The sequence below is a fragment of the Macrotis lagotis genome, chromosome 3 (genome assembly GCF_037893015.1).
Source record: "Macrotis lagotis isolate mMagLag1 chromosome 3, bilby.v1.9.chrom.fasta, whole genome shotgun sequence".
NCBI lineage: Eukaryota > Metazoa > Chordata > Mammalia > Peramelemorphia > Peramelidae > Macrotis > Macrotis lagotis.
This window is the reverse complement of record NC_133660.1, coordinates 110771595-110789340: the sequence shown is the minus strand read 5'-3', so window position 1 is coordinate 110789340 and position 17746 is coordinate 110771595.

The following is a 17746-nucleotide window of genomic DNA, read 5'->3' as shown; positions in this document are numbered from 1 at the left end:
TTTGACTATAATATTCCTGTAAGTTTTTCTTTTGGCTTATCTTTCAGGAAGTGACTGGTGAATTCCCTCAATTTCTATTTTACCCTCTGCTTCTAGGATCCCAGGGCATTTTTTCTGTATTATTTATTGAAAAATGAAATATAGGTTCTTTTCCTGGTCTTGACTTTCAGGTAGCCCAATAATTTTTAAATTATTTCTTTTGGATCTGTTTTTAAGGTTTGTTGTTTTTTTTCCAATGAGATATTTCACATTTTCCTCTAATTTTTGCCTTTTTTGGAAGTGCTTTATTTCTTCCTGATTTCTTGTAAAGTCATTAGTTTCCTTTAGTTCCATTCTGCATTTGAAGGAATTATTTTCTTCAGAGAATTTTTTTAATCTCTTTTTCCAGCTGGCCAGTTCTGCTTTTTAAGGCATTCTTCTCCTCATTTGCCTTTTGTTTTGATTTTACCATTTGGTCTAAACTTGCTTTTAATATATTATTATATTATTTTCTCCGGCCTCAGACGCTTGATAATCACCTAGCTGTGTGGCCTTGGGCAAGCCACTTAACCCCATTGCCTTGCAAAAACTAATATTATATATATATATATATATATATATATATATATTTATAATTTTCTTCAATTTTTTGGTATTTCTTTTTATTAAGCTGCTGATTTGGTTTTCATGATTTTTCTGCATCCATCTCATTTCTCCTCCCAATTTTTCCTCCACCTCCCTTAATTGCTTTCCAAAGTCTTTTTATGAGCTCATCGGTAGTCTAAGCCCATTTTCTATTTCTCTTGGAGGTTTTGGATATGGAAGTTTCAATTTTATCATCATCTGAGTATGTGTTTTGATCTTCCATGGAAATAAAATAATTTTCTATGGTCAAATTCTTCTTTTTCTGTTATTTACTCATGTCCTCAAGCCAGGACCAATTTTCAGGCCTTCCAAGACCTTGGGCTTGTTTTACTTGGGGGGATACTCCATTGGGCCCTTTATTCCTCCAAGGTCTTATGCTCTCTTGACTGTGCTTTGATATGTAGATGATCACAGGTGCTTCCCTCTTCCCTGGAACTGTGAGGAGGAACCCTGCTATCTTAGTATGGAAGGCCAAACTGCAAGCTGGATCTGAATGTAGGTAAACAGCATATTCCTGCCCATGGAGAGCCAAAAGATTTATGCAGTCTCCTCTGACCCCCCTTACTGTCTGTGGGCTGTGCTCTGCAGGTACAGGCTGGTTTCTCCCATATGGCTGGTGCTCCTCACTCCACATTCATTCTGGTGTAGCAGAGTTCTCTCACCACCCATTCAAGTTGTTCCTGGGGTGATCCCTGGGCTGGGTTGGGCTGCATTGTGGCCGGGGCATTTTTCCAACTCCTAGTCCTGGTGAAACATACCTTTCCTGTGGAGCTTCTAAGTTATCTTGAACTTGGAAAATGTATCACTCAGTCTTTCTGTGGATTCTGCCCCTTCTAAAATTTGACTAGAGTCAAAATTTTATGACTTTTGGAGTTTTTTGGGGAAGGAGTTCCTGGGAAATGCTACCTCCACACCATCTTGGCTCCCCCCCCCCAGTTTTATCCATTCTCAAAAAGTGAAACATATACTCATATCTAATCTTTCAGTATTTCCTTCATTTTCCATGACTATCAAGAAATGAATAGTTTTATTGGTTTCATTGCTATTGAAACTTTACAGTTTTCTTCTACTAACTATCTGATTGCCACAGTTTTATAGATTTCAGAGTTGAAAGAAATTTTTTTGGTTTTCTTGTTCTTCCCTTTAAAAAAGAACCCATCCATAGCATATTCTACTCTGAATAGGGATTCACAATGAGTACTACTTTCTATTAAAGATTTATCTCACATTATTATTCCCCTTTATCCATTCTCTGCTCCAGTCAAACTTAAAATACACTCAATATTTAACTTTTGCTTGAAGACCTCTTAATAAAAAAAGAGCCTTACTTACTGAGGCAGTCCATTTTCCCTTTTTATAGCTCCAATTGTTGGAAAAAATGTTCCTTTTGACAAGTCTAAGTTTGATTTTTTTGCAACTTTTATTTATTGCTCCTAGTTGATATATTGTTTAATATTGAGATTTCAGCAGTCTAAATTGTTTGAGAGACAGTGCATAAAATAAATACAAATTTTTCCTGAGAGATATTTAATAGTTACCACCAAGCAAATGGATGACTAAAAGAATACAATAACTATTGCAGTACAAATATTGAAATGTATAAAAAATATTGAATTAGAATGAAATCCTTTAGAGTAATGTGAAAATTATGATGTAAGCATTTCTGAAAGTAATATTGGTCATTCCATTTAAACCTCTTAACATAGATGGGGAAAGTGTAAGTGGGAAAACAATTTTTAAAATTAAAAAAAATTATTAAACATTTTGATTTGTGGTTTCTAAAAATCTACCTTTCCATCTGTTGCTATCTACAAAGATGGTAAAAAAACGTTATTCACCCATCCAAAAAAAAAAGAGAGGCAAAGCAGCAGGAGCAGAACTAAAATTCTTCTGCTCCCTCATTATGTAGTTGGACAAAAAAGTTAGAGAAAAACCTAGAAATGCCCAGTGTTACTTAGTTCAACCGCATAAAGGGATCAATATTAAAAGGAAGAAAGTTCAGAAGACTTGTGCCTTCATGTCCCACCTGATGCTTCAAGTCAAGTCACATATGTCTTCTTCATACTTATCCTTGCCAAGTCAAGACAGCATTCATGTAATAGAAAGAATTCATCTAATAGAAGTAACACCATATGCAGAGAGAAAAAGTGAGAGAGAGCAAGAGAGATAGAGAAGGTACAGTTAGTCCAGTTAGTAAGTTAGAATTATATAATTAGCATTATTTCTTATTCTGGTCAAAATTTCAGATGTTAGGGTCTTTAATTCTTTTTAAACATATTGCTTTTTAGAATTTCCCTACCTAACTTTTCTTTTAATGCTTAAAAATCCATTTTTAAAGTCTAAATGTGTGTGACTCCTATAGCTACTTCTTCATTTGCGACTAGGAATTTTAGAAATGCTCTCAATCTACATCAAAAAGTTTTCTCTGGTTGTTTAGAATTAATGCCATAGTGTCATGAGAAAGAACTGAGTAATTGAAATGATTACCTAGTTAAATAATTTAATATTATTGTAGTCATTTTAGAGAACTGTAGCAACTTTGTTATTAAATAACAGAACAAGTAATTTTAAGAAAAATTACTCAACGAGATGAGCAGAAGCAGAAAAACATTGCACACCCTAATAGCATCATGGGGGTGATGATCAACCTTGATGGACTGGCTCATTCTATCAGTGCAACAATCAGGGACAATTTTGGGCTATCTGCAATGGTGAATTCCATCTGTATCCAGAGAAAGAATTGTGGAGTTTGAACAATGATCAAAAACTATTGCCTTCAATTTAGGAAAAAATCCATTTTTTTGCAAGGCAAATGGGGTTAAGTGGCTTGCCCAAGGCCACACAGCTAGGCAATTTTTAAGCGTCTGAGACTGGATTTGAACCCAGGTACTCCTGACTCCAAGGCCGGTGCTTTATCCACTACACCACCTAGCTGCCCCTCTATTATCTTATTATGTAATTTTCCTATCTCTTATTCTTTATTTTTCTCCCTTAAGGATATGATTTCTCTCTCATCACATTCAATTGAGATCAATGTATACCATGGAAACAATGTAAAGACTAACAGACTGCATTCTGTGGGGAATGGGAGAGGGGAAGCAAGATCGGGGGAAAATTGTAAAACTCAAAATAAATAAAATCTTTCTTAAAAAAATAACTCAAAGAACAAGATCTCAGTTACTTTAGGAAAAAGGATACATAAAATCAAACGTTAGCATGTTCTAAATGGCTAGGAAATAAAGAACTGAATATTGGCATCAGGGCTAAAACCCAAATCAGGAAAGAATTTATCTTGGAACCCAATAACCCTAAAAACCAAGATATTATAGTGAAAAGGGAGATGGAATCTGAAACAAACATGGACCTCCCTTAAATGGTAGCCAACCCTTTTTTATTTCTGACATCACACACACACACACAAACACACACACACACACACACACACACACACACACAAACAGCAAATTAAAATAAATTTTAAACAATTTTTAGAGAGTTGAAAGAGTAGTTCAGGAAACACAATAAAGTCAGGTTCTGGGTAGATGTGAAGAAGGGACAAAATTTCTATCCTGGGGATTGTGTAGAAAGTTTTCTGAACAGAATACAACACTGAAAATTTTTATAACTCTAATCAACACAATGGCCAATTGTGGTTTGAGGAAACATCACGAAGTATGCCTCTCCTTTGTTTATCACAGAGATTTGGCATACTGTTAGAGAACAAAAAATTACTTTTCAGATATGTCCAATATATTGATTTGTTTGCCAGATTGGTGACAGTAATAACTTAACCACACACTCTCTCTCCCTTTTTCCCCTGAGTTAGGCTAGCTTTTCCTTAAAAGGTACTTAAATAGTTCTTGATATTTGATGGCTCAGTGGACTAAAGCTCAGGCTATAGGTATAGATTTATGATTATCTGAGTACAAAACAGAAAGATCATTTGGACCTAGAGCCTTTTCCCTAAGACTTCAGAGTATAGAACAGCAACATTAATACATTTAGGAAGCTGTACCCAACTAAATCAATGCTTTATCTGAAATGAACATCTTTGCTCTGCTCTGGTTAGATGGATGATGTGCCCCATTTTTTTCAGCTTTAGATCAGAACTACCAGCAGTTTCTTTGTCTTTTACAACTGGATTTATGTGTTACAAAGAGGACTTCAATTAGTGGGTAGATGTGTATATGGCAATAAGAGTCATTAGGTGACAGAAATAAAAGAGCACCAATAAAATAACTAGAAAGTAAAAAAGTACATAAGAAGCCAAAAAACTAAGAATTAATATAATAAGTAAAATGACATAAAGAAATACAACACTGGAGCAAATCAGAGTTCTGATAACTTTAATCATTCTTGACTTCAGAGAACTGATGGTGAAGCATATTTCTTTTCTTTCAGCAGAAAAATGGTGGACAATAGCTATAGGACAGTACATTTGTTGTTAGGAAAAAAACAATGTGTTGGTTTCTTGGACTGTATTTCCTTCAAAAAAGGTTCTACAAGTGGGAAGGAATTCCTGGGAAGTGATAGAATTTTAAAAATTTAACTTTCTTAATTTTTATTACATTTTAAGTCACAAACTTTCTCCCTCCTTCTCTATCCACTACACATTAGATCACATTTGACTCCCACACACATACTTACATAGATAGATATATGTGTGTGTTTATGTGAATCATATAATGCATATTTCTATTTATCAGTTGTTTCCCCTCAGAAGGTGGATATTATCTCTCTTCTTAGGTTCTTAGTTGTTAAATTGGATAAATATATAATATTCAGAATAATTTAATCATTCTTATTGTTCCTAGAACAAAATTGTTGTTACTATATCTATTATTTTCTTGCTTCTACACATTTCACTATTCATTATTTCCTGCAAATCTTTCCATGATTTTTAAAATTAACTTGCTCATCCTTTCTTATAGTCCAATAGTTTTCCACTACAATCAAATACCACAACTTGTTTAGGCGTTTCCCATTTGATAGACATCACCTCAATTTTCAGTTCTTTGCCCACAGAGAGTTCCTAGAAATAATTTAGAATGTATAGGTATCATATTTCTCAACTTATCTCTGATCATGCTTCCCCCCATAAAATCATTATTTATAAAAAATGGTAAAATAGAAATGAAGCAGAACTGACAAAAATGTCAAAAAAGGCATGATCTTATGTTCAATGCTCCATGGCTATAATCTTCCATCACCTCAAAGAACAGAGGGATGTGCTTTTTCAAATCTCTTCTCTGTGATTAAACTTGGGCATTATCATTTTGAAGCACTCAGCTTGCATTGTTTTGTTGTTATTCTTTTAATTAGCATCATTGTAATCATGGCATTGTTGCTTTTCCATTTGTATTCATCTATTACTGCACCACACTAACATTCTTATTTTTTTTAATTATTTTTTATTTTCCAGTTCTATGCAAAGGTGGTTCTACACTTATACTTTGAAAGTTTTGAGTTTCACATTTTTCTACCACCCTCCCTTCCCAACCTCCCCTCCATATTAGAGAATACTCATATAGATTGTACATGTACAATCATGTTTAACACACTAATATTCTCCTTTTAAAAACTTTTTACTTTAACTTTACTTTTGCCCACCCTTTTATTAGTTCCTCTTTCCCTGTAGGCTAGGATAAAATTTTAATTCCAATTGGAAATATATGTTTCCAGAAATGTATGTTAATAGATTAAATTTGTTAAGAGTAAAATTTACTCAATGCTCACACCTTTCCTTCTTTCCTTCTACTATGATACATAGATCTTTGTGCCTCTTAACGTGGTATTATTTTTCCTCTAATACTTTGCCTTCTTTCAATATGATCTTTCTTCTCATGTCTTAATTGTTTAATGCCTCTCCTGTACATCTTATTCTTTTTATCTGCTCTGATAAAAGTACAGTTCTCAAGGATTGATTGATTGAATGATTTATAAGCATCATTAATTTATAATTTCTTCATATCCACAACCTGTGTTCTTTTGTACTCCTCTCAACTATCACATTAGAAATAAAAATTCTCAAGAGCCATAAACCCTAATCAAATTTTAATCAATTTGTACCAAATCCTCTTTACTTTTCTATAGAAATACAATCCTCATGAGCTAAATTATCATGTAAAGTAAAAATCACTCTCAAGACCACTCTATCTATACCCATACCCTTTCTGTAAGTATGCTTCTTTTAACTATACTAGGAGAAAGATAATTTTCAAGACTTATAAGTATTATCTTCCTGTGTCAGTATGTATTTAGTGTTATATAGTTTAATGTTATTGACTAACATTTTCCCTCTTTATTTACCTTTTTATGCTTTACCTTTTGAGTCTTATATTTGAAGATCTAATTTTCTGCTCAGTTCTGGTCTTTTTAACTAAGTTTGAAAACCCTCTATTTCACTGAAAATTCATCTTTTCCTTTTAAAGACCACATTTTTTATAGTTGTTTTTTGCAAGGCAGTGGGGTTAAGTGATTTGCCCAAGGACACATAGCTAGGTCATTATTAATTGTCTGAGGCTGGATTTGAACACAGGTACTCCTGACTCCAGGGTCAATGCTCTATTCACTGTGCTACCTAGCTGCCCCTTATCTTTTCCTTTGAAAGAGTATATCGAATATTGCAGGGTAGTTGTTTCTTTTTTTTTTAAGGTTTTGCAAGGCAAATGGGGTTAAGTGGCTTGCCCAAGGCCACACAGCTACGTAATTATTAAGTGTCTGAGACCGGATTTGAACCCAGGTACTCCTGACTCCAAGGCCGGTGCTTTATCCACTACGCCACCTAGCAGCCCCCATGGGTAGTTGATTCTTGATTGTAATCCAAGGTCCTTTGCCTTCCAGAATATTATATTCCAGGCCCTCTGATCCTTTAATATTGAAGCTGATAAGTCATGCTTAATTCTGACTGTGGTTCCTTGATATTTAAATTGTTTCTTTTTTGGCTACTTGCAGCATTGTCTCCCTTAGCTGATAGCCTTCCAGCTCTTCCACCTATATTGGGTTATTCTTCCCTTTTACCCAGGTAAGGCAGATTTTTACTGAAGTTCCTCCATAATATCTTCAGTTGAGTACTTGTTTCACTCTTTTTTTTTGGTGGAATTTGTAGTTTTAAGGTCTGAATAGAAGCTTCATTTAAAATTGTTTTGACAAAAGTTCTGGGAGCTTCCCCCATTCTTTTCTTTTCTTTTCTTTTCTTTTCTTTTCTTTTCTTTTCTTTTTTCTTTTCTTCTTTTCTTTTCTTTCCTTTTTTCCTTTCCTTTCTTTTCTTTTCTTTTCTTCTTTTCTTTTCTTTTCTTTTCTTTTCTTTTTTCTTTTCTTCTTTTCTTTTCTTTCCTTTTTTCCTTTCCTTTCTTTTCTTTTCTTTTCTTCTTTTCTTTTCTTTTCTTTTCTTTTCTTTTTTCTTTTCTTCTTTTCTTTTCTTTCCTTTTTTCCTTTCCTTTCTTTTCTTTTCTTTTCTTCTTTTCTTTTCTTTTCTTTTCTTTCCTTTTCTTCTTTTCTTTTCTTTCCTTTTTTCCTTTCCTTTCTTTTCTTTTTTTCTTTTCTTTTCTTTTCTTTTTTCTTTTCTTTTCTTTTCTTTTCTTTTCTTTTCTTCTTTTCTTTTCTTTTCTTTTCTTTCCTTTTTCCTTTCCTTTCTTTTCTTTTTTCTTTTCTTTTCTTTTTTCTTCTTTTCTTTTCTTTTCTTTCCTTTCCTTTCCTTTCTTTTCTTTTCTTTTCTTTCCTTTTTTCCTTTCCTTTCTTTTTTTCTTTTCTTTTCTTTTTTCTTTTCTTCTTTTCTTTTCTTTCCTTTTTTCCTTTCCTTTCCTTTCTTTTTTTCTTTTCTTTTTTCTTTTCTTTTCTTCTTTTCTTTTCTTTTCTTTCCTTGTTTCCTTTCCTTTCTTTTTTCTTTTCTTTTCTTTTTTTCCTTCTTTTCTTTTCTTTTCCTTCTTTTCTTTTCTTTTCTTTTCTTTTCTTTTCTTTTCTTTTCTTTTCTTTTCTTTTCTTTTTTTCTTTTCTTTTCTTTTCTTTTCTTCTTTTCTTTTTTCTTTTCTTCCTTTTTTCTTTTCTTTTTTCTTTTCTTTTTTTCTTTTCTTTTTTCTTTTTTCTTTTCTTTTCTTTTTTTCTTCTTTTCTTTTCTTTTCTTTTCTTTTTCTTTTTCTTTTTGTAAGGCATTAAGGTCAAGTGATTTGCCTAAGGTAAGACAGCTAAATAAGGGACCTATTTTGAACTCAGGTCCTCCTGACTTCAGGTGTGCCAACTATCTGCTCCCTCTAATCTCTTCAATTCACCTACTACAATTTATTTAGCCATTCCTTGATCAATGGGAATCAACTTCATTTGTAGCCCATCACTATTACAAAAAGTGCTGCCTGCTATAAATATATTAGTATATGTAGTCTTTCTGAAAAAAATAATTATATTCTATTTTGAGCAAATAGAATATATGCTGTATAGAAGTTTAGAATGGGACTTTATAAGTCATTCTTATTTTGTTAAAACATTGCTTCCCCAAAGTCCAAATGAAAATGCAAGGACCCAAGCCTTGCTAGTAGAGAGTCAATATAACTTTGGTTTTCTGGTACCTATAAAACTCAGGGTGTCATATATCTTTTTAAAAAAGTTTATGCCTAAACAATAAGCAGCTAAAAAGGACTCTTAAATAATCAATGGATTTTGAAAAGTAAAAATAAAAATTTTTAAATGTGTGCCAGTTTACAAAGAAAACCCTCAATCAGTTGCCCTTTTCAGTTTTAATTACAATTTGGCTAAGACAGAATCATATAAACTTGAGAAAGTGGGACTTTCTATACATGTATTTTTCTATGATATTTAAAAAAATATGTATCTAAAGCAGTGTGTCTGCTTTAGTTTGCAAACCCTTTGGATAAGTAAAAGAAGGAAGATGAAGAAGAGTACTTTTAGATCCTTTTAGATTCATTAGACTATGTCTAAATATCAACAATTAATTTGACATCACCCTTACATTAATCCATGCATGATTTGAAGTGCATAGAGAGTGAGATCAAACAAATTCTAGGTTCTTTTGAAGGGCTTAAATCTCTTTTCACCTCTTTGAAGTCAGTCAAAACACCTTTTATGGATCTTTCTGTTCCTCTAACCTTGCCCTATCTGTATTCTTGTTTTTTCCTCTTTCATCTCTCTTCTTTTTTCCCCAGACCTATGAGATCATCATTAAGGTCTGCTTCATGATCTTCTTTGCTCTCTCTACTACTCTCAGATGTGAGAAAGCACATTATGTTTAGAATTCTGGCTTCAGAAATAGCTGTACTATTCCTATTGTATGCTGCTGACAGGTAGCATCATGAGAACTGATCTCAAGGTAGGAACGTTAATATAGATCAAAATAAACAAATTTGGCCCAATATAAAATATCTCTGGGAAAGATATAGGAAACTAAGACAGTTATGGGGTTATTGAACATGAGGTGAGTAGGGAAGAAATCTATTCCACTCTCACCCTACAACCTGTTTTTCGAAATATTTAAGTCACCTGAAAGAAAAATATAACCTTATACTCTGTTTGCTCAAAATAGAATATAATACCCACTATATAATTTTAGTCCATTCTATTTATTGTGGACTAGGAGTTTGGGAGAAATAAATCATTTTCCCTCTTTGAAACATAATATATTCTGTTCATTCCTGAGAATTATTATTTCAGATGTCAGACTTGCAAGTTTGCTAGTAATCTTTGAGTAATCTTCAAAATTAGACCTTTTATTGGATGAAAATATCATTTTAACTAATTCAGCAAGAATGATTGAGTGATCCCACTCTGAGACAAAATCTCATAGAGTCTAGTCTCAGCAACATGAACTTTTTTGTCTATTTTTCCCCACACCCACCCCTTCTAATGGAAGTGAATGTTAGGAAATAAATAGTGGTGATATGCACCAGTCCTTCCTGTACCAAGCTTTGCTCAGAAAATAACTATAAGTCTTATTCCAGGTTTTGCCCTTTGGTAGAAGTAGCTCACGTTTCTTAAAGAAAGAGAAAACTAAGGAGTTATCAAAGATTTTTGAATCTTTTATTTCTGAGGAGTATCTCTAGCCTTATGTTGTTCTTTTACTGATGTTTGGGGGTTATATATTCTTTTATATTTTGGGTTCTAGTTCTAGCTTTCTTTAGAGAAGTCTGTTCTACTATGAAATGTTATGAATGAGTATAATATACTTTTCTGATTTTTCATGTTGAAATGAAATTTGATACTTTGTAAAAAATTAAAACCTACCCCATTGGGAGAGGTGGGGGTGAGGTCATAATTGACTGTAATCAAAAAAATCTCATTCTTCACTCTGCATCCATGAGCTCTCTGTCCTGATGTTTCCCTTATCAGTCATTGGGAACTATGATTGACCATTGTGTTGATCAGAATTCTAAAATCCATTAAAATTGCCTTTACAATGCTATTATTATTCTTATTCTCCTTATTCTACTCATTTTACTATACTTGAATTCTCACAAATCTTCCCAGATTTCTCTGAAATCATGCATTTTGTCATTTCTTATGCCACAATATTTATTCTGTTGCATTCTTATATTATAATTTGGTTAGCCATTTCCTAATTTGTAGGTATCTTTTTAGTTTCTGTTCATCTTGATTTTAAAAAATAGATTTATGAACTCAAATCAAAAATGATAGCTTTTATTCTATCCTTTAAAATAATAGTGATTTTTAGATTAAAATTATATTATTTCATTTTCATTTTGATATATTATACAGTTCCTTATATATGTTTGCTTTCCCCTTTCCCCTTCCTCATTAATTTTTCCCACAAAAATATTAAATAAATAATCTGATCATAGACAGTTATATATGAAAAGGTCTTTAGAAGTCATCTAGCTCTATCCTCTGATTTTATTAGGACAAAACCATGCCCCAGTAAAGTTAAGCGATCCCAGGTCACAAAAGTAATAAGTAAAAAGGCCAAGATTTAAACCCATGTCTTCTGACTCCAAATTCTGTGTTTATTCCTTTGCCTGTCCATAGTGATTGATAATATTTGTGACTCTCCAATACTATAATTCAATTTTTAAAATCAAATATAGCATTAACTCCTCTCCCCTTCCCCACATTTACAATACCTTCCAACCTGCTTCTCCAAATCCTATTCCCATCATTTGGAAGTCTCTAGAAGGGACTCAGAAGTCCCATCTGGCTTACCCCAGTTTATATCAATATCAACTAACTCCAAAATCAATTAAGCAGTTCATTTTTTTCTATTGATTTTCACAATGTATATTTGTTGCAAAGGTAGAGAAAAAGATGGAGGATGCAAAAGAACCCCCCCCCCAACTTGGATCAAATTTATTTCTTCTTACATTGAATCCATGAAGAAAGTAGACCCAAATTTAGAGCAGAAAATAATATGACACCACTGTGGACCAACCCATGTCACCAAGGGTTGCCTCTTGACCAGGAAGGGTTTTCTTCCCTTCATAGCATCTCCACAAATTTTAACTTATGAGCAAGACATTACTGATTGATGAGCAACTCCCTTAGTCAGCTGCATTAATCAGTTCCTTACAGAGCTTGGTATCTTTGGTCAGTCCACTTTGGTGGGGGGAGAAACTAGAGTGAAGAGTAACTGGGTCTTTACTGACTTCTCACTAGATTCAGTTGTTGATACCATTAGATTTAATCTGGGTACTTGCTGGATCAATGACATTTAGATTGAATTATTACTTCCATTTTTCATGCATAACCCATGATGATGTAAATCAAGAATTATTTAGACAAATATCCAAGTTAAATATTATCATATATATAACTAATGACTTCAGATTTTTGATCCTCATTAATATTAATGTAATAACAGTAGACCCAGATAGCTGCATTACATCTATTAAAGGTAGAGCATAAGCTAGATGTGAATAAGTTCCTAATTAGTATGAGAGAAGTGAATTTTTTGATTAATGAATGATGACATATGCTGCACAAGAAATATCTTTTTACAGTTCTGGGCCTGTATATTAGTGCAAATTAGTGGTCAAATGCAGTGGTGCATTCAGGTCATAGAAGTGCTGATTGTGGAGAGAGAGAGAGATGGAGAAGAAAGATATGTTCTCTCCTCATCCCCATGGATTGGGTGATTATCCCTTGGACTCCAAAAGAATGGGAGATTTGAAAGTCCAATTAAATCAGTAGAGGTGTTCCTGGAGCTGCAGTCACTGAGGACAGTGTCTGCATGGAGAACCTGGAGATCCATTAAGGACAACCCAGCACATAGTAGGAGGACAGAATCTGAACTCTAAGAACACTGACCCTTGGAGTCAGTGAGAACTTTACCTAAAGGAGCTTCATCTGAACTCATGTTGTTTGTTCTTGAAGAAGACTGTGACATCAGAGAGGTGATAATATAATGATATGCACAGTGAGGGGGACTGTGTTAAATCACCATTCTCACTTTCTCCTCCAGAGCCATCTGGGTCCAGTGACCAGATATGGATCAGGATACCTGGAGTTGGCCCTGGATGCGAGGCAATCAGGATTAAGTGACTTGCTCAAGTAAGAGACTTGCCCACTAGCAAGAATTGCGTTTCTGAGGTCAGATTTGAACTCAGGTACTATTGACTTCAGGACTGCAGCTGTTATCCCTAAATGCCCTAGTAACCAGTAACCAGAAACTTTTTTTTCTTTGGCAACATGTGCTGTTTGAACCCACTATCTCCATGGGAATGTCCAAGGGGAGAGACAAATACTATCCCAGTATGAGGGATATTTATGTAAGTACTGCTTTTGCTTATAATTCATAAAGAAAAGGATTCTTGAGGGAGAAAAAAGAAGCAGCTGGTGCCAAGAAAGTCAAACCATCACCACAGCTTGTCTTCAGACCTGCCAGATTACTACTTTCAATGCTTCCTCCCCCTCTCCAGTCCACCATTAGCATCCCTAATAAAGATGAGACCTGTATACTCCACTACAAATGCTTCAGGTCCTACCTCCCCCATAGTCACTACAACTGATTATTTGGAAAAGAAAATTCTCATCAGCAAAATACATGAACTGCCAAATGGTTCAATATGAAAGCAGAAAAGGTCCATAAAAGTGTAAATTGCATTAAAGGTGAATTATTATCTCTTTGGCTAACATGTTCTATGGACCATAAACCTCTTCATTTAAGACCTGAAACCTCTATGTATTGTTTCTCCCTATTAGAATATGAGCTTCTTGAAGGCAAGGACTATGTTGTTTTTCAATTTGTATGTCTACTACTCTGCACTCACAGGAAAAATTGAGAATTTTTTTTGTTAATTCATTTTCATTCCTTAACTGTGTAGAAAATGATATTCTCTTGTACCAGCATCTCAGTGACAAAATGTGTTGATTGTTTTGTTCAGTGGTGTGTGTGTGTGTAATCATGTATGGTTTTGTGCATGACTATTTATATGTGTTATTTATGTGTTATTTTTCAATATGCATATCAACAAAACACATGTCCATCAAAGAGCCCAATGAATGTTAAGTCAATGATCTGAAACCAAGGATCATATAAAAGAATTTTTTCTACTTTATAACTTGGAGACAAAATATAGAAGGAACATGAAAAAAGAAGTCTAGGACATTTCATAAGTTTCAACTAGTTATTCCCTTTCCCATTTTCTGAAAACCAAGCCCATTGCATTTACACATTCAATTCCTATGCAAAATCAACTACTCAGCCTGTCTTATATGCCAGTTCTTTTCCATTCTTAGCTTTGTAGTGGACTAAAGTCTACATCTGGACCACTGTAAGTTTGGGTTGCATACTGTAGAAGAAGGAAAATTGAAATAGAATTTTAAGGTCCTGGATTTGAATCCCCTCTTTGCTAATCCTCTGTATGTTCTTGTGCAAGTCATTGAAAATCCTTGGGCCTCAGTTTTTTTCATCTACAAATGAGGGGATTATATTAGATCTTCCAGCTCCAAATCTGATTCTAAAATTGATCCTGCTGCTATAGGTTGGAGATAATTCATAGTTTTATGCCGTATTTAGGAAGTCGAAGCTATTCCAAGTTAATGATCTCTGTTAGAATCCTCATTGCTGAGCAGATTGATTGGTTGTTTTCCTCATTTCATAGAAGACCAAAACATTAGTATGTTGGGGTTAAGGTACAGTATGTCCAACTGTGACTGATTAGATCAATATAAGCTTGGAAAACTGATTCAGGTTGGGCACAAATGAATATTTGGAGGGAAGTTAACTCTAAATTTGCACATTTCAAGTTTCTTTTGAGCTTGTGCAAGTCTGCTTTGCAAAGAGCACAGGATCTTATTCGACATGAGCACTTCATTCATGGCAGTCTTGTCCCAAGGTCTCCATGTTTCACAACCAATTTCTAAATTCTTCTGATTGACCTTGAGAGAGTCCTTGTATTGCTTTCTCTGAACACTGTGTAAGTACTTCCCTTGCTTGAATTCTCTGTAAAATAGTCCTTTAGGTAAACATAATCTGTTCTTTGAACATCATGGCCAACTCATTGGAGTGGCACTCTGGAATAGAATTTGAATGGCTGACAATTTAAATTTAAGAAAGAGCCTTGGGGTCCAGCATCTTTTCTTGCAAGATATTCAAATCATAAGACAATTCAAATAGAAGTAGTTAAGTTTTCGGGCATAGCACTAGTTGACTGTCCAGGTTTCAAAGGCATATATCAGTGAGATCAGCACAACAGCTCTGTAGACCATCAATACTGTAGACAGTGTAATACCTTCTTTCTCCAACATTTCCCTTTGGAGCCTCACAGATGCTGAATTATGTTTGGAAATCAAATCAGCTCATATCTCCAGGACCATATCCTTATCACCAATCAATGTTAGTCCATAAGCACTGAATAGTTGAGATGCACCATAGTTCTTTTGCACATAAATAACCTTCAAGTCATTATAAAAGCACTTTGCATTGTTACTATAAGTGAAAAATTCAATTTTACCTTCTTTCTTACTAAAACAAGAATCCTGTATCTCTCCAAGTTTCACTTGCATTTTATTTTTGATGGAGTTAAAAGCAACCTTCTTTGAGACAGATGGACTATTATCCTGGTGAATACTGTGGAGTTCTAATTTTTTTTATTTAGCAGTTTCTGAATTTCCCCATTATTTTCATGAAGTTAATGTTGATATTTGCAAATGTTCTGAGATGAGTAAATGGAATGCTGCATATCTAGTCTCTGAAAATTGTTCATTCCTTTTCTTCTCTACTGTTGCCAACCATGTGGGCTCAGCTTTTCCACTATGTTATCAATAAACTGCTCAAACTGCTCATGATGAGGGAAACTCTCTGATTTGTTGAATTTAAGTCCTCTGGTAGTCATCTTGCTCTGGGTCACTATTTTGTTGAATGCAAATGTTTAGTTTGAAGTGTGGTCAGTATATATGCATTGATGATAGTGGTGTGGTACTTTCCTGAAAGTGACAATTACACCCTCATAACCTGTTATCTCTCCTTTGGAAAGCATACAAATTTGACCAGATGCATTTTGATTGAAAAATCAATGCCAAAATCACTACATTGCCCACCACTCTGGTTGTGTCAGAAAAATGTTAATCCAACTCTGATTTTGTTAAACTGGGCTTATTTGCAAGCCTTGTTTCACTCAGAGATGCCATTTGGATACAAAATCTGCTGAGCAGGAGCAGCTAGATGATGCAGTGGATAGAAAACTGGCTCTGGAGTCAGGAGGACCTGAGTTCAAATCTAGCCTCAGACACTTAATAATTACCTATCTGTTTGACCTTGGGCAGATCACTTAACCTTATTGCCTTGCAAAAAAACAAAAAAAAATCAGCTGAGCTAGAGAGAATTTCAGGTTCTTTTTTCTCTCAGGTTTACTGATTATATATAAGCAAGCACACATTCCACTGATAAGTGGAATTTTCTTTGGCAGAGTTTTTATGCTCTCTCTCTCTCTCTCTCTCTCTCTCTCTCTCTCTCTCTCTCCCTCTCTCTCTCTCTCTCTCTCTGTGTGTGTGTGTGTGTGTGTGTGTGTGTGTGTGTGTGTGTGTGTGATTCAACCCTAGGATGGGACTTCTACCTGCTAGACAGACCATTTCTATCCCTTTTCTCATACTAGGAGGTGAGCAGCAGGATTCTTTAAAAACACTGCTTAGACACAGAGTGGACAACTGAATCCCACTGCTGCTTCAGTCTAATGAGAAGACAGCATATAACATGGGCCATTTGTGTGCAGGGTTGTGACTATAGCTCCCAGTATATACACACTTGATACTTTTGCACTTGCCTATTGCCACTGTTGAGGGAAGTAAAAAAATGGCAAAAAGGTAAAGGTATTTTTCTTTGACTCATGCATAAATTATATTTGAGAGAGATAGAGTTGCAAGAAGTCATTGGCTTCACTCTTCCTTCCAAGAGTCATTGGGGCCCAATGATAAGACAAAAGTCAAGATGAGTGGAATGACTCTGCATGCCATGGATGACCTTCACATTTTTCATTTCTGACCAATTTCTACTTGCTCCACAGTGCCTGCTTCCACAAGCTCCACGATCTGTTGAAACAAAATGCTCACATCCATTTATTTCACCAGAGAAGTCGTTACATGTTTGGCGTAGACACCTCCTTAAATCACTGAGGATTTGAGGTTCCTCTGTTACCCTCAACCTGCTTTAACTCATCTGCTGAGACAGTTTATTGAGATATGGCTGCTGTGCATGCTACAACTTCTTGGAACCACAGATGAGAACTGGGTGTCAGGTAAACACCAAAGACTTATGAGCAGCCCTCATAACAGAGGTACTAGCTTTTCCTGACACCTGTTATACTTCAACTAATCTACTCTCTCTCTCTCTCTCTCTCTCTCTCGGCAAGGCAATGGGGATAAATGATTTTCCCAAGGTCATACAGCTTGGGTAACTACCATGTTTCACCATATATAAGATGCACCCTTTTTTTTTTTAAAGATTTGGGTTCTAAAAACTGGGAGAGTCCTATATGGTGTTTTTTTACTTGCATTTCCCACTGTTTTGTACTTGTTGTCTTTGTGCTTATTGTTTTGAATTTGTTACCAGTATTTTAGAGTACATTTTGGTACATTCTGCCCAGAAATGGTTCAGAAAAGATTTTCATCCAGTGGTGAATTCAAGTTCAAAGTGATCCAGTTTGCAAAAGTGAATGGAAATCATGCT